The sequence below is a fragment of the Pseudophryne corroboree genome, chromosome 8 (genome assembly GCF_028390025.1).
Source record: "Pseudophryne corroboree isolate aPseCor3 chromosome 8, aPseCor3.hap2, whole genome shotgun sequence".
NCBI classification, from domain to species: Eukaryota; Metazoa; Chordata; class Amphibia; order Anura; family Myobatrachidae; genus Pseudophryne; species Pseudophryne corroboree.
The window spans coordinates 295,053,160-295,078,665 of NC_086451.1; positions in this window are offsets into that span (position 1 = coordinate 295,053,160).

Consider the following 25,506-nt stretch of genomic DNA (forward strand, 5'->3'; position numbering starts at 1 on the left):
AGGTCGTTCGACCGACCGTAACTGTAAACCCAGATTCTGGGCACAGGAAAGGGAAATAAAATTCCCCACAGCCTCTGAGTCCAACAGTGCCTTAACGGTTTTGACTACTGACTCAGAAAACAGAGACACGGAGAGTAAACAGTCCACTGCCGGAGAAGATTGAGAAGAAACCCCTAGCTCGACTTCTCCAGAACAAGCTAGGACTGCCCGTTTCCCGGGCGAGACTTGCAAAACTTGAGAAAATGATCCGCAGCTCCACAGTAGAGGCAGAGTCTACCCTCGCGACGACGCTGACGTTCTTCTGGGGACAGCCGAGACCGATTAATCTGCATGGGTTCATCTGGACTCGGAATAACTGTTTGCTTAGACGGAAGAGATCGGAATCTTGACCGATCTGACCGACTACGTTCACCACCTCGTTCCTGCATGCGAAGATCCACCTTTACACAGAGTGAGATCAACTGTTCCAAGGAATCTGGCAGATCTCTAGTGATCAACTCGTCCTTTAAACGATCCGAGAGCCCATTCCAAAAAGCAGCCCGAAGGGCATCATTATTCCAGCACAGTTCTGAAGCTATGGTTTGAAAATGAATCACATACTGTCCCACTGACCGAGAGCCTTGTCGAACACAGAGCAAGTCAGCAGAGGCAGCGGTCGTCCTGCCGGGCTCATCAAAGATCCTTCGGAATGACGTGATGAAGTTGGTATAACTAGAAACCAAAGGATCTGATCGCTCCCACAACGGTGACACCCACTCCAACGCTGAACCCTCCAGCAAAGAGATAATGTATGCCACTTTAGACCGATCAGTAGGAAAGTTATGTGAAAGGAGTTCGAAATGTACCTCACACTGATTGAGGAAACCACGGCAATTCTTTGGATTCCCGTTATAACGAGGAGAAGTAGGAAGCTGAAGGCGTGACCTGGTTCCAGACAAGGACGGAACATTGCTAGAGGCAACCACTGGAGCGGATACTGGAACTGGAGCTGTAACCATTGAAGCCAGAGAAGTCTAGATTTGATCCAGCCGGCCAGATAATTCCTGGAGATAATGCATCACCTTATTCTGTGCTGCTTCCTGACTCTGTACTCGGGAAACCAGGTCCTGCATGGTACTTGCCTCTGGGTTCCGATTCCCCGGGTCCATGGAGCCTGAGTATACTGTCACTGATCTAGATTGAGGGTGTTGTGAACTCGGGGATTATTCCGATGGTTGGGAAGCCAAGAGGAACCACAACTGGGCCGGAACAGGGGTGACCTGATATAGGATATCCTCATACAGGATTCTGACAGTAAGGTTTGGTGAAATATTGAAGAACTTTATTGCAGGAAAGGAACAACTCAAAGTCATATAGCATAAAGGGAAACTTATGAGAGAATGTCCAGGCCCATTGAAGGGTTTGTGAGCAATGTAAAAGATACTGGTGACTGAAGAAGTTGTGAGCGATGTTTAAAGACACTGATGATTTGAAGAACTTGTAAACGGTGGTTAAAGACACAGATGACTTAAAAGAACTTGAGAACGGAGATTAAGACGCTGGTGATTTGAAGAACTTAAGTGCAGTGGTTTAAGACGCTGATGATTTGTAGAACTTGAGAACGGTGACTGAGACGCTAATGATTTGAAGAACTTAAGTGCAGTGGTTTAAGACGCTGATGATTTGTAGAACTTGAGAACGGTGACTGAGACGCTGATGATTTGTAGAACTTGAGAACAGTGACTGAGACGCTGATGATTTGCAGAACTTGAGAACGGTGACTGAGACGCTGATGATTTGCAGAACTTGAGAACGGTGATTAAGGGCCGCAGCCCACGCTGATTCCTAGGAGCACTGGTGACTGGACCGCAGAGAGACACACCAGCCGCTGGGAACGCTGGAACCTGTGCAGCGAACAGGCACCTGGAAATGCCGGAGACACTGGAGTACAGCTTCAGAGATTCTCGCCGGGAACAAGAGCGCTGGCATCCACTTCAGGGGAAAGACGATACTCAGGCGCAGAGGCTCTGTCCGGCGTCTGACTTTGAATCTCCTGCCACCGCTGGATTGGCGGAACAGTCTGATGACGTCACCTGCCCCCCGCCCACGTGATGCCGGGTGTCATGGCGGCGCCCTTGCCCTGGAGAACCGCCGGGAGCCGCGCCAGCCAGACACCGGAGCCCGTGGCCTACCGAAGGTGGAGGCCGCAACACAGACCAGCAAGCACGCAGGGGTAAGCGCGGCGAACGCCGCCTCTGGCGTGTGACATGTCATAAGTATCTTCTTTGTATTGTTTTAATAATTAATCACAGGGGAGGCACTGCCTCCCCTGACTGCGCGTCCCTGTTTTCTGAACAAAGTGCTCTTTATCCTGTTCTGTGATGGATTCCTACAGGTATCAACTTCTGTTAGCCTATGGCTATCTGAAGCTGAAACATGACAGGGATCTGAAACGGAAGAGGCAGAGATCTGTTTGGAGCAAGGAGTGGCTGTTGAAGAGGGGGACTCTCTCTCACATGTCGCTCCTGACCGAGATTAGGGAGAACAACCCCGAGGACTATCGGAACTACCTGCAAATGGATGACGCTACCTTCCAGGAGTTGCTGGGCCTTGTGACTCCCTACATCGAGAGGCAGGACACCAAGATGCGGAGGGCCATCCCTGCTGAGGAGAGGCTGACTGCTACTCTGAGGTTCCTGGCTACAGGTCGGTCGTTGGAGGACATGAAGTTCGGGACCCTCATCTCCCCCCAGGTTTTGGGTCGGATAATCCATGACACCTGCAAGTCCATTGTGAAGGTGCTGCAGGACCAGTATTACTAAGGTAAATAAAATACACACCACACCTGTTTAGTTACTTTTAAACTGTTTAAAAAAAACAAAACCAACTATAATCAACTGTGCAAATTTATGCAATTAATTGCCAACATGGCACATAGAACTTTATGCAATTAGTTGCCAACATGGCACAATAAAATGTAAAAAACATCAAATCACAATTTATATATTTATTATAAGATGCCTACAAATTAGAGACGTGCACCGGAAATTTTTCGAGTTTTGTGCATTGGTTTTGGATTCGGTTCCGCGGCCGTGTTTTGGATTCGGACGCGTTTGCCAAAACCTCCCTGAAAATTTTTTGTCGGATTCGGGTGTGTTTTGGATTCGGGTGTTTTTTTACAAAAAACCCTCAAAAACAGCTTAAATCATAGAATTTGGGGGTCATTTTGATCCCATAGTATTATTAACCTCAATAACCATAATTTACACTCATTTCCAGTCTATTCTGAACACCTCACACCTCACAATATTATTTTTAGTCCTAAAATTTGCACCGAGGTCACTGGATGGCTAAGCTAAGCGACACAAGTGGCCGACACAAACACCTGGCCCATCTAGGAGTGGCACTGCAGTGTCAGGCAGGATGGCACTTCAAAAAAATAGTCCCCAAACAGCACATGATGCAAAGAAAAAAAGAGGCGCACCAAGGTCGCTGTGTGACTAAGCTAAGCGACACAAGTGGCCAACACAAACACCTGGCCCATCTAGGAGTGGCACTGCAGTGTCAGACAGGATGGCACTTCAAAAAAATTGTCCCCAAACAGCACATGATGCAAAGAAAAAAAGAGGCGCACCAAGGTCGCTGTGTGACTAAGCTGAGCGACACAAGTGGCCGACACAAACACCTGGCCCATCTAGGAGTGGCACTGCAGTGTCAGACAGGATGGCACTTCAAAAAAATTGTCCCAAAACAGCACATGATGCAAAGAAAAAAAGAGGCGCACCAAGGTCGCTGTGTGACTAAGCTAAGCAACTCAAGTGGCCGACACAAACACCTGGCCCATCTAGGAGTGGCACTTCAGTGTCAGACAGGATGGCAGATTTAAAAAATAGTCCCCAAACAGCACATGATGCAAAGAAAAAAAGAGGTGCAATGAGGTAGCTGTGTAACTAAGCTAAGCGACCCAAGTGGCTGACACAAACACCTGGCCCATCTAGGAGTGGCACTGCAGTGTCAGACAGGATGGCACTTCAAAAAATAGTCCCCAAACAGCACATGATGCAAAGAAAAAAAGAGGTGCACCAAGGTCGCTGTGTGACTAAGCTAAGCGACCCAAGTGGCCGACACAAACACCTGGCCCATCTAGGAGTGGCACTGCAGTGTCAGACAGGATGGCAGATTTAAAAAATAGTCCCCAAACAGCACATGATGCAAAGAAAAAAAGAGGTGCAATGAGGTAGCTGTGTGGCTAAGCTAAGCGACCCAAGTGGCTGACACAAACACCTGGCTCATCTAGGAGTGGCACTGCAGTTTTCTAACGAGAGGATGAGTGCTTCCATCCTCATGTGAATCTGAACCACTAGCCATGAACATAGGCCAGGGCCTCAGCCGTGCCTTGCCACTCCGTGTCGTAAATGGCATATTGGCAAGTTTACGCTTCTCATCAGACGCTTTCAATTTTGATTTTTGGGTCATTTTACTGAACTTTTGTTTTTTGGATTTTACATGCTCTCTACTATGACATTGGGCATCGGCCTTGGCAGACGACGTTGATGGCATTTCATCGTCTCGGCCATGACTAGTGGCAGCAGCTTCAGCACGAGGTGGAAGTGGATCTTGATCTTTCCCTATTTTAACCTCCACATTTTTGTTCTCCATTTTTTAATGTGTGGAATTATATGCCAGTATCAATAGCAATGGCCTACTACTGTATATACTACGCACAACTGAAATGCATCACAGGTATGGATGGATAGTATACTTGACGACACAGAGGTAGGTAGAGCAGTGTCCTTCCGTACCGTACTGCTATATATACTGGTGGTCACTGTGAGCAAACTGCAAAACTAAAATGCACCACAGGTATAGAATCTAGATGGATAGTATACTTGACGACACAGAGGTAGGTAGAGCAGTGGCCTTCCGTACCGTACTGCTATATATACTGGTGGTCACTGTCAGCAAACTGCAAAACTAAAATGCACCACAGGTATAGAATCTAGATGGATAGTATACTTGACGACACAGAGGTAGGTAGAGCAGTGGCCTTCCGTACCGTACTGCTATATATACTGGTGGTCACTGTCAGCAAACTGCAAAACTAAAATGCACCACAGGTATAGAATCTAGATGGATAGTATACTTGACGACACAGAGGTAGGTAGAGCAGTGGCCTTCCGTACCGTACTGCTATATATACTGGTGGTCACTGTCAGCAAACTGCAAAACTAAAATGCACCACAGGTATAGAATCTAGATGGATAGTATACTTGACGACACAGAGGTAGGTAGAGCAGTGGCATTCCGTACCGTACTGCTATATATACTGGTGGTCACTGTCAGCAAACTGCAAAACTAAAATGCACCACAGGTATAGAATCTAGATGGATAGTATACTTGACGACACAGAGGTAGGTAGAGCAGTGGCCTTCCGTACCGTACTGCTATATATACTGGTGGTCACTGTCAGCAAACTGCAAAACTAAAATGCACCACAGGTATAGAATCTAGATGGATAGTATACTTGACGACAAAGAGGTAGGTAGAGCAGTGGCCTTCCGTACCGTACAGCTATATATACTGGTGGTCACTGTCAGCAAAACTCTGCACTGTATTCCTCCTATATAATACTGCTGGTCCCCAGTCCCCACAATAAAGCAGTGTGAGCACAGATATATGCAGCACACTGAGCACAGATATGGAGCGTTTTTCAGGCAGACAACGTATAATACTGGTGGTCACTGGTCAGCAAAACTCTGCACTGTACTCCTCCTATATAATACTGCTGGTCCCCAGTCCCCACAATAAAGCAGTGTGAGCACAGATATATGCAGCACACTGAGCACAGATATGGAGCGTTTTTCAGGCAGACAACGTATAATACTGGTGGTCACTGGTCAGCAAAACTCTGCACTGTACTCCTCCTATATAATACTGCTGGTCCCCAGTCCCCACAATAAAGCAGTGTGAGCACAGATATATGCAGCACACTGAGCACAGATATGGAGCGTTTTTCAGGCAGAGAACGGATAAAACTGGTGGTCACTGATCAGCAAAACTCTGCACTGTACTCCTCCTATATAATACAGCTGCTCCCCAGTCCCCACAATTAAGCAATAAGCATAAATATTTGCAGCAACATTAATAAACGGAGAGGACGCCAGCCACGTCCTCTCCCTAACATTTCCAATGCACGAGTGAAAATGGCGGCGACGCGCGGCTCCTTATATAGAATCCAAATCTCGCGAGAATCCGACAGCGGGATGATGACGTTCGGGCGCGCTCGGGTTAACCGAGCCATACGGGAGAATCCGAGTATGCCTCGGACCCATGTAAAATGGGTGAAGTTCGGGGGGGTTCGGTTTCCGAGGAACCGAATCCACTCATCACTACTACAAATATTCAAACTGGGGCATGTCCTCCTCTGCCTCCAGCATGGTAGAATATATGACTGAGGAGCAGGTGGGTGGGGGAGTAGGCTGTGGTTGGATGGGCAGAATGAGATGTGATTGGGTGGGAGGAAGAGAGAGGCCAGCTGCCGAATAGCACGACCTCATCATGGAGTTTCAATTTGCGTGCTTTGTTCAGCATTTTGAGGCAAAGCCTCTCAATCTGCTCCGCTAGACCCGGGGGTAGTTTGCGCTTGGAAGAGGCCATAAAATTCCCAAAATTGGAGAAGTGGTTGGGAGAGGGGGCGGGCAAGTCTTGACTTTATCTCCTCAAATATAATGTCTTCGCCCTCCTGGGCGGTGTTCTTTTTTTTGGGGTGCTCTCTTCCGAGGGCGCGGCGGAGGAGCTGATGATGCAGAAGAATCCGGGGTAGTGGGTGTTTCAGGGGTAGAAAGTTGGGGCTGGGATTCCTCAGTATCCTGTATGATGCAGAGGTCTGCGGTGGGGGGAAATCTCCACACTTGTCTTCTGTAGTAGAAAAAACACACACACACACACTGTTTAAATACATGTTTTATTATTTTTTATTTCTATTTTTTTTATAGCTCCCTGCACGTACATCTGAATGGCAAGCCGTGGCAGAGGAGTTTGCCACCACCTAGGCTTTCCCGAACTGTGGTGAAGCGATAGATGGCAAGCACGTCCGCATCAACCCTTCTGCAAAGGGTATTTATCTTACATCCCAGAGGATGCTGGGGTCCACATTAGTACCATGGGGTATAGACGGGTCCACTAGGAGCCACTGGCACTTTAAGAGTTTGAGAGTGTGGGCTGGCTTCTCCCTCTATGCCCCTCCTACCAGACTGTTTAGAAAATGTGCCCGGAGGAGAGTTAAGTTAGGCACAGGGAGGCTGCTGGCAACAGCCTCTCTGCTTCGTGGGACTTGGGGGGGGGGGGGGGGGGGATGGGGGAGTAGTGTCCACCCTGAGGGGTTTTGAGCCATTATCTCCGTTGACAGGACATTAGCACCTGAGGGTGATGAACGTTAGCCACCTAAAACGACTGGTCACTCTCGCAGCATGCCGCCACCCCCTAACAGAGCCAGAAGATTCCGGCGGCGAGTAAGTCACCGGCCCCCACAGCAAGCGGGGAGCCGGTGTGAAGATGGCGGCAACAGGGTGGGAGCCAGTATAAAGAAATGAAGAGTGGGAAGAAGCACCATGTTCAGGAGGTGGAGCTTCAGCACAGAGCGGACCCTGCAGCGTTCAGCGCCATTTTCCTGTACAGAGACGCTGACAGGGAGAGCTGTCCCTCCAAGCAACTCCAGCTATCCTGTGTGATACCAGGGGGTTGTAGAAGAGGGGGGGGGGGAGGCTGTGTAAATACTGTGTAGTCTATTAAGGTACACAGTAAGCGCTAGGTAGTATAATAATCTACCTCAGTAAGCACTGTGTGTGGGTTGGCTGCAATCTGTGTCTCTCTGTGGCATACTTGGGGGGAAACTGCGTCTGACATTTCCCTGTCTGTGTGTGGGTGTTTGTCATCTCACATAGCCATGTCTAGGGACTCTGTGTCATATGCTGCAGAGGATGTGTCCTCTCAGGAGGAATCCATTCCATGCACACAGGAATGTAATGTCTTGTCTCAGATCCCTATTAATGAGCCTGAGTGGTTGACCTCTATTAAGGGAATGATCTCTCAGATCTCTACCAGGTTAGCTCATACTGAGACTGAAACTCAGGTGTTAAAGAACTCTATGGCAGTTTGGTCAGGCTCTGTTCCTATTCATGCAAAATCCCCTAGTATGTTCCCACAGAAATGTGCACTTGCCCAGATTATGCAAGATGACACAGATACCGTGCTGAGGGGGGCGGCATCCCTTGCAAAGGGGGTGCAGGTCATGGTTGAGGCCATTAGAGATGTGTTAAACATTAATGACACGCCACCTGACCAGGTTGAGGAGGCTCACTTCACTGACAATAAGAAAGCCTCGCTAACCTTCCCTGCGTCTAAAGAATTAAACGCTATATTTGAAAAATCCTGGAAAAATCTGGAGAAAAAATTCCAGATCCCAAAAAGGGTTCTGGTTGCTTTTCCCTTCCCTGAGGATAGGAAAAAATTAGAAAACCCACCCATAGTTGACGCATCTGTCTCCAGACTGTCTAAAAAGGTGGTTTTACCTGTCCCTGGATCTACCGCTTTAAAAGAACCGGCTGATCGTAAGATTAACACTACACTCAAATCCATATACACTGCTTCAGGAGTGGCGTTAAGGCCCACTATTGCCTGTGCATGGATTTCTAAAGCCACAGTAAAGTGGTCAGGCACATTACTAGAGGATTTGGATACAATGGCTAGAAGTGACATTGAATTGTTTTAACGTAACATACAGGATTTTGCGGGGTTCATGGTGGAATCCATGAAGGACCTGGGTGCACTGCACGGATATCCTCCATGTCGGTCTCAGCTCGCAGGGGCCTCTGGCTACGCCAATGGTCTGCAGAAGCGGAATCCATGAGAAGTGTGGAGAACCTATCCTACACAGGTCAGGCTCTATTTGGGGAAGCGTTGGATGGGTGGATTTCCACGGCAACCGCGGATAAGTCACCCTTTCTTGCCTCAGCTACTCCTTCTACGAAGAAACCCTTTCCTTCATCTACATCGCAGTCTTTTCGGACCGCTAAGACAAAAAAGTCCAAGCCTCCTACCACCTTCTTTAGAGGTGGTCGGCAGAATCCCAGAAGCCTGCACCGGCAGGTTCCCAGGACCAGAAGCCTGCTTCTGGTTACTCAAAATCCTCAGCATGATGGTGGACCGCACAGCCTGGAGAATGGGCAGGTGGGTGCGAGGCTCAGATGTTTCAGCCACATCTGGGTGTCGTCCTGCCTGGATCTCTGGATACAGGATATTATGGCCCAGGGGTACAGACTGGAGTTTCAAGAAATCCCGCCTCACCGATTCTGCAAATCAGGCTTGCCAGCTTTACTGACAGAAAGGGCTATCCTACAGGAAGACATCCAAAAATTTGAAAAGTCGGAGGTCATTGTTCCAGTTCCACCTCATATGCAACACATGGGTTACTATTCAAACCTTTTCGTGGTACCGAAACCGGATGGTTTGGTCAGACCGATTTTGAACTTGAAATCGTTAAACCCTTATCTGAGGGAGTTCAAATTCAAAATGGAGTCTCTGGTGATCGCAGGTCTAGAGGAGGGAGAGTTTCTAGAATCCCTAGATATCAAGGATGCGTACCTCCACATTCTGATTTGGCCGCCGCATCAGGCTTATCTCAGATTTGCACTGTTAGACAGTCACTATCAGTACCAGACACTGCCATTCGGTCTTTCCACGGCACTGAGGGTGTTCACCAAGGTGATGGTAGAGATGATGATGGTTATCCTCCGCAGACAGGGAGTGAACATAATTCCATATCTGGACAATCTGCTGATAAAGGAATCATCCCGGGAGAAGTTGTTGCAGTCCACTGCTCTCACAACTCGACTGCTCAGGGAACATGGTTGGCTCCTGAACCTTCCAAAGTCACATTTGAAGCCGACAAAGAGATTGTCTTTCCTGGGGATGATCCTCGACACGGAAGTGCAGAGGGTGTTTCTACCGGTGAAGAAAGCGTTGGTGATACAATCAATGGTCCGGAATGTCTTGAAGCCTACCCGGGTATCGGTTCATCAGTGCATTCACCTTCTGAGGAAGATGGTTGCCTCCTATGAGGCTCTATAGTACGGAAGATTTCATGCTCGGTCCTTCCAACTGGATCTCCTAGACAAGTGGTTGGGATCTCACCTACACATGCACCAGAGGATATGTCCGTTGCCGAAAGCAAGGATTTCACTCCTCTGGTGGCTGCAAATGCCTCACCTTCTGGAGGGCCGCAGGTTCGGGGTTCAGAACTGGATCCTTCTAACCACGAATACAAGTCTATGGGGTTGGGGCAGTGTCACTCAAGGGGAAACCTTCCAAAGAAGGTGGTCAAGTCTGGAATCCATTCTTCCAATAAACATTCTGGATCTGAAAGCCGTATACAACGGTCTTCTACAAGCGGCACATCTTCTGCAAAATCAGGCCATTCAACTACAGTCAGACAATGTGACGATGGTGGCCTACATAAACCGACAGGGAGGAACAAAGAGCAGAGCTGCTATGTCAGTGGTAACAAGAATCCTCCACTGGGCAGAAAAGCATGCAGTGGCGCTGTCAGCAATCTTCCTTCCAGGTGTGGACAACTGGGAAGCAGACTTCCTCAGCAGGCACGATCTCCATCCAGGAGAATGGGGCCTCCATCCGGAGGTGTTCACAGAGGTGACCAGTCTTTGGGGCGTGCCTCAAATAGACATGATGGCCTAACGTCTCAAAAAGAAACTTTAGAGGTACTGTTCCAGGTAGAGAGACCCACAAGCAGTGGCGGTGGATGCCCTGGTAACACCGTGGGTGTTCAAGTCAGTGTATGTGTTCCCTCCACTTCCTCTCATTCCAAGAATTCTAAAACTCATAAAAAGAACAAGGGTTCAGGCAATTCTCATTGCTCCGGACTGGCCAAGCGGATCTTCTGGACTTACTGCTGGAAGATCCGAGGCCTCTTCCTCTTCGCGTGGATCTTCTGCAACAGGGGCCATTCACTTAAAGATTTACCGCGGCTACATTTGACGGCATGGAGGTTGAACGCGAGATCTTAGCCCGGAAGGGTATTCCGAGCAAGGTTATTCCTACACTGATACAGGCTAGGAAAGGAGTAACGTCTAAACATTACCATTGCATTTGGAAAAAATATGTGTCTTGGTGTGAATCCAAGAGGTTTCCTATGGTGGAGTTTCAACTTGGACAGTTTCTTCTCTTCCTACAAGCAGGTGTGGATATTGGCCTGTGTTTGGGATCCATAAAGGTCCAGATTTCAGCCTTGTCCATTTTCTTCCAGAAACAATTGGCCACACTCCCTGAGGTTCAGACTTTCTTGAAAGGGGTTCTGCACATCCAGCCTCCCTTTGTGGTGTCGACGGCACCCTAGGATCTTAACATGGTGTTGCATTTCCTGCAATCGGATTGGTTTAAGGGAGGCTGAGGTCAAGTTTCTCACATGGAAGGCTGTCACTTTGTTGGCCTTAGCTTCTGCTCGACGTGTGTCGGAATTGGGGGCTTTGTCCCCCCCCCCCCCCCCCCCCCCCCACAGATCCACAAATTGCAACATTTTGGGGCAGGGCCTAGTACCTTAACAACCCAACTGCCCCTCTACGTGCCAAGTAACATCTCCTCTCCTGGCTTCTCCAGGAGAAGAGATCCTAAAAGTAGACAACAATGAATAGAGTGTGTAAAGTTACAATGTAGTTTATGATGAATTGCTATTCAAGCAAGAAATGTATCACAGAATAGGGGGTTAGATAACATATGAGAAGGAATAGGTGAATGCTGGATATGTAACAGGGCTAATCCCCATTAGCATTACCTCCAATCTGTCAGGATTCTGATTTTGTCTGTTCCCGGAGGGGGCACTAGTGGGTCAGTGTTGGAATGACGTATGAAACGTGGAGACTGAATAAAGTCCTGCGCGTATGCACTGATGTTTAATTAACACAAAGGTCACAGAACAATGATATAATAGATGGTACATAGCATTGGTAGTAACAGAAATGAAATGATAAACGGTAACTGAATCCAAGGTATTAATAAAAAGTCTCTGGCAACACAGATATATATTGGTGATAAGTTGATGGCTGAATGCAGAAGGTTTAAAGCAAATAAAACGTGAAACGACTTGGTAACTGGATGCGAATGGTTTTAAGCAAAATAAAGTCACTGGTAACACAAATGTGAAATAACTTGGTAGCTGGATGTAAACGGATTTGTAAATAATAACTGAAACAAAGCAAAACTTCAGTAATGTGGAATGACTTGATAAATGCAAATGGTTTGGAAAACAGAACTCCGGTGATACTTGCAAAGAACACAGTCTCTGATAACATAACGTGGAATAACTTGCTAAATGAAATAACTAGTGATGTGCACCGGAAATTTTTTGGGTTTTGTGTTTTGGTTTTGGATTCGGTTCCACGGCCGTGTTTCGGATTCGGACGCGTTTTGGCAAAACCTCCCTGAAATTTTTTTGTCGGATTCGGGTGTGTTTTGGATTCAGGTGTTTTTTTTACAAAAAACCCTCAAAAACAGCTTAAATCATAGAATTTGGGGGTCATTTTGATCCCATAGCATTATTAACCTCAATAACCATAATTTACACAAATTTTCAGTCTATTCTGAACACCTCACACCTCACAATATTATTTTTAGTCCTACAATTTGCACTGAGGTCGCTGGATGACTAAGCTAAGCGACCCAAGTGGCCGACACAAACACCTGGCCCATCTAGGAGTGGCACTGCAGTGTCAGGCAGGATGGCACTTCAAAAAAATAGTCCCCAAACAGCACATGATGCAAAGAAAAAAAGAGGCGCAATGAGGTAGCTGTGTGACTAAGCTAAGCGACCCAAGTGGCCGACACAAACACCTGGCCCATCTAGGAGTGGCACTTCAGTGTCAGACAGGATGGCAGATTTAAAAAATAGTCCCCAAACAGCACATGATGCAAAGAAAAAAAGAGGCGCAATGAGGTAGCTGTGTGACTAAGCTAAGTGGCCCAAGTGGCCGACACAAACACCTGGCCCATCTAGGAGTGGCACTGCAGTTTTCTAGCGAGAGGATGAGTGCTTCTATCCTCATGTGAATCTGAACCACTAGCCATGAACATGGGCCAGGGCCTCAGCCGTTCCTTGCCACTCCGTGTCGTAAATGGCATATTGGCAAGTTTACGCTTCTCCTCAGACGCTTTTAATTTTGATTTTTGGATCATTTTACTGAACTTTTGTTTTTTGGATTTTACATGCTCTCTACTATGACATTGGGCATCGGCCTTGGCAGACGACGTTGATGGCATTTCATCGTCTCGGCCATGACTAGGGGCAGCAGCTTCAGCACGAGGTGGAAGTGGATCTTGATCTTTCCCTATTTTACCCTCCACATTTTTGTTCTCCATTTTTTAATGTGTGGAATTATATGCCAGTATCAATAGCAATGGCCTACTACTATATATACTGCGCACAACTGAAATGCATCATAGGTATGGATGGATAGTATACTTGACGACACAGAGGTAGGTAGAGCAGTGGCCTTCTGTACCGTACTGCTATATATTATATACTGGTGGTCAGCAAACTGTGCAAAACTGAAATGCACCACAGGTATGGATGGATAGTATACTTGACGACACAGAGGTAGGTAGAGCAGTGGCCTTCTGTACCGTGCTCCTATATATTATATACTAGCGGTCAGCAAAATTATGCACTGTACTCCTACTATATACTACAATGCAGCACAGATATGGAGCGTTTTTCAGGCAGAGAACGTATAATACTGGTGGTCACTAGTCAGCAAAACTCTGCACTGTACTCCTCCTATATAATACTGCTTGTCCCCAGTCCCCACAATAAAGCAGTGTGAGCACAGATATATGCAGCACACTGAGCATAGATATGGAGCGTTTTTCAGGCAGAGAACATATAATACTGGTGGTTACTGGTCAGCAAAACTCTGCACTGTACTCCTCCTATATAATACTGCTGGTCCCCAGTCCCCACAATAAAGCAGTGAGCACAGATATTTGCACCCAACTGAATAAAACTGAGAGGACGAGTGAAAAATGGCGGCGACGCGCGGCTCCTTATATAGAATCCGAATCTTGCGAGAATCCGACAGCGGGATGATGACGTTCGGACACGCTCGGGTTAACCGAGCAAGGCGGGAAGATTCGAATCTGCCTCGGAACCGTGTAAAATGGGTGAAGTTCGGGGGGGTTCGGATTCCGACGAACCGAACCCGCTCATCACTAGAAATAACTGGAAAACAGAACTCCGGAAATATTGCTAAAACACAAAGTCTCTGTATAGCTTAGTTCTTAATACCACACAGGGCCCAGTCAGGAACCAGTCCCATAACAGCAAGCCTTGTTAAATGCTGAATGCACAGGTTGATATATTGATAACGAGGTGCACAGGTTAGGCAATGAAACACCTGAGGAGAGTCTCTCACAGCTGATGAACTGCGGCAGGCTGTGGCTGGAGTCTGGAGCAAGCAGGAGAAATACAGAATGATGAATGGAATGAAATGATGAGAGGAACCACTGGAGACAGGAACGCGGGAACCAGGAGACCTTGACACACCAAATGTGACTCATTGGGGCTAATGCCAAGTTGATCGCAGCAGGAATTTTGTTAGCAGTTGGGCAAAACCATGTGCACTGCAGGGTAGGCAGATTTAACATGTGCAGAGAGAGTTAGATTTGGGTGTGGTGTGTTCAATCTGCAATCTAATTTGCAGTGTGAAAATAAAGCGGCCAGTATTTACCCTGCACAGAAACAATATAACCCACCCAAATCTAACTCTTTGTGCACATGGTTTTGCCCAACTGCTAACAAAATTCCTGTTCCGATCAACCTGGAATTACCCCCATTGTCCAAGGCAATGAGACTGAGCCAGGAACTGGAGTTTATACCCCTTGGTCTGTGATGATTGGATGTTGCATCTCTGTGAGAACACACCCCGCTGGATTGGGTGTTCAGATCAGCTGTGAGTTAGCTGGAGCTAATGATTCATCAGGAGAGTAATCCTGCAATGCACTGCTGATTGCTGGCTGGGCTCAGTAGTGCACTGGGAGTAAATGCTGTTAACTAGAAACACTGTGTACTCCAGGCTGCTGGCTGAAACCAGTAGTTTACCAAATGATAGTACTGGTTGAATGGAGCACAGTGAGCTGTAGGCTGCAGGAGACTGAAGACTGGAACTGGAACGGAACTGGAACTGCTGGGACCTGTAGTTCCACAGGTCCAATACACAGGGGATACTGTGAAGACAGAGGACTGAAGCCAGGAGACGCCTGTTCACAGGAAGTGATGCGTTGGAGAATGCAGATTCCTGACACAATCTTAATGATAATCGGTATCCGTCAGTGGCTTTATCAAACCCACCTAAAAATGCCCATAGGCCCCATTGTGGCACTACAATAGTGTCCATATGTCCAAATTAAGTATTACTGGAATTATCTTACCATGTATAGCCACCGGTATGTTACCATGTATAGCCACCGGTATCTTACAAAATAGGGTCCAGAAAGTAGTACGGTAGATGCATTTTTGTCCCGTTTGCCACCCTTAGCATCTAACGGGATCGTTATGGTATCCCGTTGCACGGTATGCCGAAGGTCAGTCTACCGACATGGGCATCCTGAGTGGTGGAATGTTGGCAGGAGGCGAGTGCAATGAAGCCCCATGTGGGCTTGGTGGTGAGCTCCGCTTGCCACAGGTTCTATTCTTCCTCTAGGGGTGTCGTGTCGAGGGGGAATCACCTACCCGCCGGTATACCGGCGGCGGTATGGTGCCCCAGTCGGGATCCCGGCTTTGGTATTGTGACAGCCGGGATCCCAACAAGCGGTATGCTGACCGCATAACCATCAAACACTGAGAACACATCTTATTTCCCCAGATTTGTCAGAATCTCTTCTCTGGTACTCAGTAGCTACTGCAAAACCTACCTTGCTTAAGTACCTAGTATCCATGCCACTTGGCATGTTGGATGCTGAACTGACCTAGCTGTAGGGTCTATTTCCAAATGCTGCCTATATTTTGTCATATGCCAGAGATGACATGTCAGCCGAGCCAAAACATCTTGTACTGTGTTGATAAAATAATGTTCTCTTACGTCCTAGAGGATACTGGGGTTCCATTTAGTACCATGGGGTATAGATGGATCCACTAGGAGCCATGGGCACTTTAAGAATTTTATAGTGTGAGCTGGCCCCTCCCTCTATGCTCCTCCTACCAGACTCAGTTTAGAAAATGTGCCTGGAGGAGCCGGTCACACTTATGGAAGCTCCTGAAGAGTTTTCTGCATTTATTTTATAGGTTTGTTATTTTCAGGCAGGGCTGGATGGCACCAGCCTGCCTACTTTGTGGGACTTAGGAGGGGGAACGGCCAAACCTTTTGAAGGGTTAATGGTCCCGTTCCCCGCTGACCGGACACGGAGCTCCTGAGGGAACTATTCGCAAGCCCACCACGGCGAGCGTACATTCCCGCAGCACGCCGCCACCCCTAACAGAGCCAGAAGACTGAAGAGTGGTGAGTACTTAGCTGGCGTCCCGGTTAGCGGGGCGCCGGCCATTATGTCGCCATGAGGCTACGGAGACGCACGGCTTCTAGCCGAGGCGGAATGCGTCTCCAGACAAAGTACACAGCTGCATCTCAGTACACTGTACACAATACCCACACTGGCAAGAGCAGCCTTAAAACGGTTTTCTCTCCATTTTAAGCACCAGATTACCTTAGCCAGTATAAAAAAGCGGGAAGACCGTGCGCCATTGAATGGGCGGGGCCTTCACTATGAGCGGATCCAGCAGCTCACCAGTGCCATTTTCCCTCTGCAGTGAACACAGACGCTGACTGACAGGGATGCTCAGCTCCTCCGGAGAGACTCCAGATTACCTCAGCGGTACCAGGGTGTCATAGCAGGGGGGGGGGGGGGGGGGGGGGGATTAGTGTTTTACTGTTAGTCCCCTATCAGGGTACTTAGTCTGCGACCCAGCTAAGCTTGGCATTAGCAATAAGGGTGCGGCGGGGCTGGCTCCATATAACTCTGTGTCTCCCTGAAGGGCTCTCTTTGGGTTAATTGTGCTTAACATTTTCGTGTGTGTGTGTGTGTGTGTGTGTGTGTGTGTGTGTGTGTGTGTGTGTGTGTGCGCTGTCACAATTACATTGTGTTTCTTGTACAGCGGAGTGTTCCTCTTCACCAGGGGGCTCACTGCTGGGTACTCAGTGCAGTGCACCTTCCCAGAATAGCGGGGCTGAACCGGAGTGGGTTAATTCCATCTCCAATATTTCTATTAAATTATCCCGCGATGAGAAAGAGATGCAATACTTAAGACAGTGGATGAGTTTATGAATAGAGACTCAGTGCCCAAACCAGCACCTCAATCCTCTCCTATTTGTCCGCAAAAACGATCTCTGGCCTATATCCTGCAGTCTGACGCTGACGGGTCAGACATGGAGGAGGGCAAGGTGGATTTGGAGGGGGGAATTTTACTCTGTCACAGGGAATAGAGGCTCTTATAGAGGCTTTCAGAGATGTTCTGCAAATTCCTGATAAGGTGTCAGAGGAGTGTAAGGAATCTTATTTTAATGTAAAAAAGAAGTCCTAAGTCACTTTTCCTGCGTCAAAGGAACTAAATACCCGGTTTAAAGAACCATGGGTTAATCCTGATAAGAAATTTCAAATCCCTAAAAGGATGCTCTCATCTTTTCCTTTTCCTCTGGAGGATAGGAAAAAATGGGAAAATCCACCGATAGTGGATGCATCAGTCTCTAGGCTGTCACGAAAAATTGTATTGCCTGTCCCTGGTGCAGCCTCCCTAAAAGACACGGCTGATCGTAAAATTGAGACTACACTCAAATCATTGTACACAGCTGCTGGGGTGGCGCAAAGACCCACTATTGCTTGTGCGTGGATCACAAAAGCCATTGCTAAATGGTCAGGTAACCTAATTGAGGGGTTAGATTCCTTGTCTAGGGGGATGTTGTCTTACTCCTGCAGCATATACAGGACTCTGTGAACTTTATGGTGGAAACCATAAAAGAGATAAACTTGCTTAATGCACGCACCACCGCTATGGCAGTCTCAGCACGCAGGGGCTTGTTGCTACGCCAGTGGACTGCTGATGCGGACTCCAGGAAAGGCGTGGAAGGCCTACCATTCACCGGAGTGGCCTTGTTTGGAGATGAACTAGACCAGTGATTTTCAACCTTTTTAAACTCGTGGCACACTGATCAAGATTTTAAAATTGCCAAGGCACACCATTAGGTTTTATTTAAAGCAAATATAATATATAATAACAAATCTCAACATATATTGGCCCACACTGTAATAAAACTAATGCTTTCACCCTCACAGTAATAAAATACAAAGTCGTCCACAGTAATAAAGCACATTGGCCCCCACAGTAATGAAGCACATTGCCCCCCACAGTAATAAAGTACATTGGCCCCTGCAGTAGTAAAACATATTAATTCCATATAGTCTGCCTCCCCCCCAGCAATTCCACACATAGCCTGCCCCCCCAGTAATTCCCCACATAGCCTGCCCCCCCAGTAATGCCACACATACCCTGCCCCCCAGTAATGCCAAACACAGCCTGCCCCCCAGTAATGCCACACACAGCCTGCCCCCGCCAGTAATTCCCTACATAGCCTGCTCCCCCAGTAATGCCACACATACCCTGCCCCCCAGTAATGCCAAACACAGCCTGCCCCCCCAGTAATGCCACACATAGCCTGCCCCCCCAGTAATGCCACACATACCCTGCCCCCCAGTAATGTCACACACAGCCTGCCCCCCCAGTAATTCCCCACATAGCCTGCCCCCCCTGTAATGCCACACATAGCCTGACCCCCAGTAATGCCACACATAGCCTGCCCCTCCAGTAATTCCATACATAATTAAAAACATGATAAACATGATAGAATAAATAAAATCAGGGTTACCCATGTGCCAGGATTGTAAACAGTATTGGATTGAGGAAGTCCGTTCCAGATTTTTTCCCCTAATGATATATAGGTCCTTTGAAAAAGCTGCCACCCCAGTGCAGCGCAACGCGTCAGGCTACAGGGACCCACGCCAGGAAACTTTAATTGAAAGTCCGGACCATCCCCCACTACATTCCAGCATAAGACCCTATCGGAGGGCGTTTGCAATTTGGCCGAACTGTTGAATCTTGTCTACCGCACTGCACGAGGAGCTCATTATTTACCATCTTGGAGCAACATACCCTCTAGCGGTAAAGCTACAACTTTTGGATATACACACCACCGCACTGCATGAGGAGCTCACCGTCTACCTCCTTGGAGCTATACACCCTCTAGCGGTAAAACCACAATTTTTGGATATATACATACCTCCTAATTTGCAATTGCTGGACCTATATATCATTAGGGGGAAAAATCTGGAACGGACTTCCTCAATCCAATACTGTTTAAAATCCTGGCACATGGGTAACCCTGATTTTATTTATTCTATCATGTTTATTTTTTAATGTTTATGTTTTTGGAACTACCATTAATGGTATATATTTCTATACATAACATATTAATTTTTAATATTAAATATTGAATTATCAGATATCATTGTTGTTTTATGCATTAATTCAGCGCAGCCTCACCTTGCTCTCTTGTTTACATATTGTGGGAGTGACTTCCCATTTTTTCACGGCTGCTGCTTGACATAGCACCCCATATCTAAAGCGCCCGAGAACCTTGGGTTATTCCTTTTTTCCACACATAAATAAAAACATGATTATTTTAATTTAACCTGTGGCTGTATAAAAGCTCTCCCTCTCAGCCTGTGGCGCGAGCAGTGAGGACTGAGGAGCGCATAGAAGGCATGGAGACTCCGGAGTCCTGCAGCACGGAGCAGCAGTGGGTGGGCGGCAAGGCTACGTGGCGTGTGAGACCTATGAGTCACGCACATTACCATAAGGTCATGGGCCGGCTTGCGGAAAAGGACAGCGCTGCCTGAGACAGCTAGTGACAGCGGCGGTAGCCGGCAGGTACCTCTGACAGGCGACGACATCTCTGGTGGGCAGTGGCACACTTGGCAACCGCTCACGGCACACTAAAAACACTGAACTAGACAAATGGATCTCAAAATCTACTGCGGGTAAGTCTACCTATCTTCCTTCCGCAGCTCCCCCAGCCAGGAAAGCTTATTCAGCTTCAAATTAACAGTCCTTTCGGATGGCCAAGTTTAACGGCAAATCCAGAGGTGCTTCTACGGCCTCCAGAGGCGCAAGAGGTTTGCACTGCAGGACTGTCACTACCAGTTCCAGGCTCTGCCATTTGGTCTCTCCGCTGCACCGTAAACAGGGAGTGAATATAATTCCATACCTGGACGATCTCCTGATAAAGGCGCCGTCCAGGGAGAGGTTGCTGGAAAGCATTGGTCTCTCAACCAAACTTCTCCAGGATCACGGGTGGATTCTGAACCTTCCGAAATCTCACCTAGAGCTAACACGGAGGCTTCCATTACTGGGAATGATACTGGACACGGAGTCGCAGAAAGTGTTCATTCTGTTGGAAAAGGCATTGGTAATCCAGTCGATGGTTCGGGATGTCCTGAAGCCAACCTGGATATCTGTACATCTATGCATTCGCCTTCTGGGGAAAATGGTGGCCTTCTATGAGGCGCTTCAATACGAAAGGTTTAACGCAAGACCTTTCCAGCTCGATCTGTTAGACAAATGGACCAAATCGCATCTTCACATGCACCAGAGGATCCATCTGTCGTCAAAAGCCAGGATCTCCCTTCTGTTGTGGCTACAGACTTCTCACCTCGTCGAGGGTTGGAGGTTCGGAATTCAGAACTGGATCCTATTAACCACGGACGCAAGCCTCAGAGGTTGGGGAGCAGTCACCCAGGGGGTGCAGTTTCAAGGAAGATGGTCAAGTCAGGAAGCCATCCTTCCAATCAATATTTTGGAACTCAGGACTATATACAATGCCCTTCTGCAGGCCTCATATCTTCTTCAAGATCGGGCCATTCAGGTCCAGTCAGACAATGTGATGGCGGGTGACGTGCATAAACCGACAGGGCAGAACGAAAAGCAGAGCAGCAATGTCAGAGGTGTCAAGAATTCTCCTCTGGGCAGAAAAAAAATGCTGTGGCGTTGTCAGCGGTCTTCATTCCGGGAGTAGACAACTGGGAAGCAGACTTCCTCAGCAGACATGACCTGCACCCGGGGGAGTGGGGCTTTCACCCGGAAGTGTTCATGTGCTTGATACGTCGATGGGGATATCCACAAATCGACATGATGGCCTCTCATCTCAACAAGAAGCTCAAGCAGCATTGTTCCAGGTCGAGAGACACACAGGTGGTGGCGGTAAACGCTTTGACGACTCCATGGGTCTATCAGATGGTTTATGCGTTTCCTCCACTTCCTCTGATCCCAAGAATTCTAAAAATAATAAAAAGGGAAAAGGTTCAAGCAATACTCATTGCTCTGGACTGGCCAAGCAGGGCCTGGTACGTGGACCTTCTGGAATTGCTCCTCGAAGATCCGTGGCCTTTACCTCTTCGCAAGGATCTTCTGCAATAGGGCCCGTTCGTCTATCAGGACTTACTGCGGCTATGTTTGATGGCATGGAAGTTGAACGGCTGATTCTAGCCAGAAGAGGGATCCCTAACAAAGTTATCCCGATTATGATCCAAGTCAGGAAGGGGGTAACGTCTAAACATTATCACCATATTTGGAAGAAATACGTCTCTTGGTGTGAGACCAGAAATTATTATGAGACGTTTTCTGCTTTTTCTGCAGGCAGGTGTGGATGTGGGCCTACGTCTGGGCTCCATAAATGTCCATATTTCAGCCTTGTCCATTTCATTTCAAAAACAACTGGCTTCTTTCCCTGAGGTCTAGACATTCTTGAAAGGTGTTCTGCACATCCAACCTCCCTTTGTGCCTCCCATGGCACCTTGGGATCTCAGTTTGGTGCTGCAGTTACTCCAATCGGACTGGTTTGAACCGTTACAGAAGGTGGACGTAAAATATCTTATGTGGAAGACAGTCACACTGTTGGCCTTGGCTTCAGCAAGACATGTGTCGGAGCTGGTCCCTTTGTCTTACAAATGCCCCCATTTAATTTTCCATGAGGACAGAGCTAAACTCAGAACTCGTCAGCAATTTCTTCCTAAAGTGGTGTCTGCGTTTCACATCAACCAACCTATTGTGGTTCCGGTTGTCACTGACATCTCATCTACTTCAAAGACTTTGGATGTTGTGAGGGCTTTGAAGGTATACGTAAAGAGGACAGCTCATCATAGGAAATCCGACAATTGCAAACAATTGCACGCTGGATCAGGCTCACTATCCAGCATGCTTATTCCACGACAGGTTTGCCGGTTCCAAAATCGGTACAGGTCTACTCTACTAGGTTGGTGAGCTCTTCCTGGGCTGCTGCCCGGGGTGTCTCGGCTTTACAGCTCTGCCGAGCGGCTTCTTGGTCTGGTTTGAACACGTTTGCTAAGTTTTACAAGTTCGATACTTTGAGGACCTGGTCAATCAGTTCTGCAGGAACCTCAGCACTCTCCCAGCCGGTTTGGGAGCTTTGGAGAAAATAGGATTTTAATTACCTACCAGTAAATCTTTTTCTTGTAGTCCGTAGAGGATACTGGGCCCCCGCCCAGTGCTTCGTTCGTCCTGCACTGTTGCTTGGTTAAGTATGGTTGTTTGGTTCAGCTGTTGTTGTTCCTGTTCCAAGTTTGGTTAGCATGGCTTTCCTCCTGTTTGTGTGTGCTGGTTCGGAATCTCACCACTATCCTTTTATATCCTTCTCTCCAAGTATGTCCGTCTCCTCGGACACAGTTTCCAAGACTGTGTCTGGTAGGAGGGGCATAGAGGGAGGAGCCAGCCCACACTATCAAATTCTTAAAGTGCCCATGGTACTAAATGGAACCCCAGTATCCTCTACTACAAGAAAAGGATTTACCGGTAGGTAATTAAAATCCTATTTTTGATATTTAATTTTAGGATGTGTATATTAAAGGGTTTATTATGTACCAGATATAGTATTGTATGTGCAACAATACAGTTTGTACATTAACCATCAGTAGCATAGAGGAGTCATTCTACCTCTTCATTATCTATTTTCTTACATCTAAGATCTAATGATGAATTTCTAGCCTAAAGGCCGGTACTCACAGCCGATGCGGGAGAGATGCGTGCTGAGCGAACCGCTCAGCACACATCTCTCCCGCCGCTCAGCCCAGTGCGATCTGTGCTGAGTGTGCGGGGGGAGATGGGGGGGGCACTCATTTCACCCAGCGGGTGAAATGAGCGACCTGCTAGATTGGCCTGCACGGCAGGCCAATCTAGCACCAGCGATAGCGATGCGCGGGGCTGCGCATCGCTATCGCTGTGGGGGCTACACACGGAGCGATCCTGCTTAAAATCTAAGCAAACTAGTCAGATTGCTTAGATTTTAAGCAGCGATCGCTCCGTGAGTACCCCCCTTTACTTTTTTCAATGGTTTATGTAAGTCCAGATAACAAAGGTACAGCAGCACAGCAGTCAATCAGCAATGCATTGTACTGCTCTATGTTGTTAGGAAGACACACTGGAGTTAATACAGAGTTGAACCTAAGTCGGCTGTAATTGCTCCCATATTGCATTCACAATATTAAATACGGATGTTCACCCTTTATACAGAGTAATATGTATCTCTGTGAGCAGAACTGGAACTATACATACACATATTTTAATAGATGTCAACAATATCAGTATGTACTTGCATCATTCCTATCTCTGGTGGTTGGTGCAATTATCTGTCTGAAAAGTGGCAGAATTATGTATATGCAGTGCACATCCTGCCCTAGCCTGCAATATATCTCACACGCCCTCACTGAACTTAGCCTACATGAAAATGTCCCATTACCGCCCAGCTTTATATACAGAGGAATTGTTTACGCTGAAGAGAACTACATGTGACATATGCACAGGAAATGTGTAATATGTATGTTTGAATTTTTCATAGAATGCAGGGATCAGAAATGAAATCCTGTATGCAGGGAGTGTTACAATACATATACCATTGTACATTGCATGCAATACAGTATTTCATATCTGACACCAGCACTGTAACAAGGCGGCAGTGTGCCCTGTGCCAACCCCTCCCCCTGAATCCATTACATCATGATGCAATGCCTAGGGGGCGGGGATGCCAGCTCTTTTTCTACCTGCCTGGAGCACCTGGTGGATCTGCAGTTGTGCTAATGGCTGTATGGTACAATTCCAGGCACCCTGTAAACCACATTCAGGTGCCGTGGGGCAGGGACAGTGCCACCCCTAGGAACCTACACCCTGTGCAACGGCACTGTTTACACACCCCTAGTTATGGCCCTGTCATGCACTACCCTGTTACATTACTTTCAGTATGCCTGCAATATTACCTGCAAAGACACCACCATGCCAATTTTGGTGGAGCTAGGCACAAAACTCTGCCCATGCATACAGGACAAAAAAGACATACTTTCTTGTTTATTATATAGATTACTGTGGGCAGTGCTGCAGATGGTGGCGGCACAAACAAAGGGCAAGGTTATTGTAGGTGTATCTGGCTGGTTCACCCACAGGGCATATGCGCTGTGTGCCAAGCACTGGCCACACCACTCTAGTTACGGTTTACATCATTTTTTAACTTTTTTAGAAAAATGCATATAACAGCCATTTGACACAATTTAAGTACCCCAAATCTTTTTATTATGACCACTAATAGACTTCTATACTGTTTTCCTATATTAGTTTGACTTTTTTTTTGGCGTACAGGCAGATTTCCCTATTCTCTCTTACACTGTACTCTGGTGTTGATGTTAAGAATTATCGCACGAATCCTCCTAAGGCTGTATTGCAGATGTCTGCTACCCAGATGAATCAAAGTAATGCTCAGGGGTAGCAAGTGGTAGGCGTGTTTACATAGTAGGTGCGTTACGTGGGATTTGTCCTATGCTATCAATGGGATGGCTTTTGTAGCACTGAGGCTCATTTGGGGCTGTTTCTTTGGAATTGAGCATTTTGTTACTGCTGCACGCGTGCAAAAATTCCTAAAATCTTGTACAGTCAATGCAACACATGTTGTGTATGTACAGAGGCGCAGTTGTGATTGATATGCGTGGTATCCGAAATGTATTGGTAATGTGCTGGGTGTTCCTGGGCAGAGACTGGTAGGCTTTTATTCCATGCTTCAAGATGGTTCTTCTAATAAGCATGAGTCATATGAGTGTTGTGAGCGTATCGCATTAGTATACAGACAGCAATATCCCGTCTGTCAGAATCCTGGCAGCGGGTCCCCTTGAAGGCTTGCTACGCTCACCATGCTACGGGCGAGGTGGCTCGTTTCGCTCGCACATGTTATATTCCCATGCGGTTGGTGGCATGGACCCACCAACCGAGTGGCAATTCCCCTCGTTTGTCGGGATTCCATCCGGTGGCAATTCACCAGCTGTCGGGATTCAGACATTGGTTTCCTGAACCCCGGGTCACAACAGCCG